Source organism: Theobroma cacao, chromosome 5 (assembly GCF_000208745.1).
Source record: "Theobroma cacao cultivar B97-61/B2 chromosome 5, Criollo_cocoa_genome_V2, whole genome shotgun sequence".
Lineage (NCBI taxonomy): Eukaryota > Viridiplantae > Streptophyta > Magnoliopsida > Malvales > Malvaceae > Theobroma > Theobroma cacao.
The window spans coordinates 19,068,885-19,072,715 of record NC_030854.1 but is presented as its reverse complement, the minus strand read 5'-3'; the positions used below and the strand labels follow the sequence as shown (position 1 = coordinate 19,072,715).

At 32.0% G+C, this 3,831-nt stretch overlaps 1 long non-coding RNA gene across 1 annotated transcript; it reads left to right on the top strand.

Moving 5' to 3' along the window:
• Positions 1,765-3,569, top strand: LOC108662174. The gene is made up of 3 exons (XR_001927965.1): positions 1,765-1,803; positions 2,460-2,533; positions 3,372-3,569. It is a non-coding gene; the product is annotated as an uncharacterized LOC108662174 (long non-coding RNA).

The following is a 3,831-nucleotide window of genomic DNA, read 5'->3' as shown; positions in this document are numbered from 1 at the left end:
TTACCAATATTGTAGGGCATCTAAAAGCCTTAGGAAAGGATTTCCCACATGCATAACTCATAAAGAAAATCCTTTATAGCCTACAAAAATCTTGGAGACCTAAATTTACAGTTATAGAAAGGTTATAAACTTAAATGATTTTAAGCTAAAGGAGTTTATAAGTTCCCTTCTCACTTATGAGATGACACTTAAACATGAGAATGAGAAAAAAGAACCTAAGAAAGAAAAGGTCAAACAAAAGGTTTTAGCCATTAAATCTTTGGTTGAGAAAGATGAGAGCAGTACTAAAAGTGAGAGTGAAAATGGAGAAGACATGGCTATGTTAGCTAGGAAATTTAATAGGTTCTTGAAGAAAAACTTTAGAGCTAAAAAACTTACAAAGAGGGATGTGCCAAAAGAGTAGTATTCAAGAGATCACTTGATAATTTTTTTATTACAAAAGGCTTGGACACACTAAGTATGACTGCATATACAATGATAAGAACACTTTAAGAAATTTCAAGAAGAAGGCAATGAAGGCCGCTTGAAGTGATAACAATGACTCATAAGATGAGGAAGGTGATGAAGTTGTAAACTTTTGTGTCATGGCATATGATGACTACAACACCAAGATATATAAATCAACCTTCATGAGTTAACCATTGAAGAAAGACCACCATCTCATTAGCCTCAAAATTTTAATGGTGAAGACTTCTTCATATGGAGATATAGAATGAGGCCTTTTGTCATTGCCACCAACTATCAAACTTGGATAAAAATTGAAAGATGGTCCATACAAAATTGATAAGGAAATGGATGAATGGAATTCACATGATTTTGATTTGGTTGAACCCATTACCAAAGCCATGCATACTATCTTTAGTGCACTTGGAGAGATGCAGTGTCAAACCCTGCTCTATAAAGTAATTACGGTATCATTCACATACTCGATAGAATGTTTGTATATTGAGAAAGCGCGATAAATTGACAAAAGACGATATTGCCCCTAGAAGTACAATTAAGTCGATTAAATATCAAACAAGATAAAATCAAGATCTGAAAGATGAAATTGAGAATTTCACAGTCCAGGGATGACTCAAAATGGTAATTCGGAGCTCGAGGTCCGATTTGGAGTCAATCCGAAAAACTGAACGGTTAGGGGCAAAATGGTCATTTTGCAATTTGAGGACAAAATGAGAATTTTTAGAAAAGCTTTTCTTAGCCCCATTTGACATGTTTGAGTATGACATGAGTATTGAAGTACAATTGGAAGATTTAGTAGTGAAAAATAAGAGTTTTCGGTATTTTTAGAGTATAGGGGCAAAATGGTAATTTTATCATCTGAAATCGAAAATTTAATTTTTGAAAGGATTTTGATCAAATTTAATTATTTGGAGTGTGAAATGATTATGAGGAGTGAAAATTATGCATTATGGCAAATTTTCAATTAATGGGGCAAAAATATAATTTTTGAAAAGTTAGGGGGTAAAAGTGTAATTTTAAAAAATTTACTCCACCAAAACTTTAGAAAAATCTGAAAATTTCAGTTAAGACTTGGATAAGTCAAAGGGAATGAGTGGTGGAAAAAGTAGGACAAGTGGATGGCTAGAAAAAAAATGAATTAATAAAATATTCAAAATATGAATAAAATAATATTATTTCATTAAACTAATAAAAAAGGCATAAAAAAATTAGCCCATAACCCATTCTTCTTCTTCAACATTCGGCCAAGCAAGAAACAAGAGAGAGAAAGGAGAAAATAAAACCCTAGCCAAGAAATTTAAAGGGAAAATAGGTGGAAATTCAAAAATCAAGTGAAAAAAGGTAACATTTCTTAAATTTGTCTTGTGCTTTACCTTTCCCATGCATTTCCCATCATTTTCCATGGTTGAATCATGTGATTTGAGGATGATTTCAATTCTGGTCATATGGGTTTAGAGAGAGAAAGTTGTTAGATAAATTTGATTTTGAGCTATGTTAGTGTTTAGTGTTAGTTTAGCATGTTTATGAGTAAAACAACAAGAAAAATATTTATCTTCTCCATGAATTTCTCTAGGCCGAATCTAGCCAATGGTATGTGAGGATGAGGTTGACTTTATTTTAAGAGAATTGGGTGGAAAAATGATGAATTATGAGGTTGGAAATTAAATGGGAATTTTCGGTGCAATAAATTAAAATTTTTACCCACTAGGGGTAAAAGCGTAATTTATAGTCCGGACTGATAAATTGGACCAAATTCACAGTCATTGAGGTATTGTGGATATAATTGGATAATTGAAATTGAAATGGATGGAATTGGAGTCGAATTGGGGATTTTAGGAATTTACACCGTGTATAGGCGAGTTAGGTCGGACACCGCAATTAAGCGATTGTCTAGACATTTCAAACCCTATCTAGTGCATACGCATGGATAAGAGCCTGAAATAATTTATGATAAATTGACACAATTTATTGAATTTTGTGTCATGGATTATGGATAGGTGGTGAGTCAATTGTTTCGGGTAAGAGACTGCACCCGAGGGCGGAGGATAAGAGTATTTCTACTCCTAATACTGTGAGTAAACTTATTATCATTTAATTTATCTAAGGTAGTTTTTATGAAATTTTATAAATTTTATGAAAAATGGATTTAAAAAGGATAAATTTCGTGTTTTATAAATAAATGTGTTTTTATAAAATGGTTTTATAAATTGTTTGAAATTAATGATGAATGTTATTTTTTTTAAATAGAGTACATGGAGACTGTGGTTGTTAAGTATGAATTGTATTTTTAATTCAAATGGCTTATGATAGTGTGAGCATGCTTTGCTAGTTTTTTGTATTGAAATTACATGAATTGTGGTTTGCAGTGCAAATTAGTTATTATAAAAAAATTACCTTGTTATGCTATTAAAGTATTTTATGATTATGGTGGGACTGACCTACACTACAGCAACGGGTTTTCGTGGACCATCCTATTAGAGGGGCACGGTAAACTCAGCTAATTTATTTTACCTCTTTGGGAGAGGCGCGTAGGGTAACTCTTGTGGAGGGGTTTGAGTCCACTTCACGCTTTACCACCATGTGAAAGTGAGATTCAGCCAATGCCAAGGGACAATTGCTTTATATGAATAAGTCATTTTAACAGCCTTGGTGGACTCGAGTGGATGCTTTGATGACGATCAAGTAAGTTTTGGCATGAGCCAAATTTTATGAGAGACATAAGCCTTGAAAATCATTTTAATTGAATTATAATTGTTTTCATGGGATGAAATAAATTTCTAAGTTATGAAATGCATATTGGGATGGAATATTTTATTGTCTCCATTTACTCGGCTTTAGATACTTTAGATGGTATCTATTTACTCACTGGGATTACAAAATCTCACCCCTTCTTCCTATACATTCTTCAGGCTCAGGACAATTTGTAGATAGTCGAGTAGGACGAGAACTAAGCTCGAAACTGCATTATAGAAAGTAAAAGTTCACAGTCTTACATCCTCTTGATCAATTGGGGCCTACGTGTCATTGCAGATCAAATCTTATATTTTGGTTATCTGTATTTTTATTCATATAATTTTTACTTTACTTTCATGTGCGAAAAAATTATTTACGAATATTTCTATAGAAATTTATTTTATGAGAAAATAGAATATTTTACTTATTATTTTTAAATAGTATTAATTGTCAACAATTTGCTTTTAAATGAACGTTTTAGATACCAAAACTTATTTCTAAGTATGAAATATGCGTTTTTCACCTAATTATTACATTTTTAACTTGTCTCGAAATTTTTGACGAAAATGACAAAAACGCCCATGTGAGGCAAAAAGTAAAATTTTATTGTTTTTGGACGAAAAAAATGATCTGTAT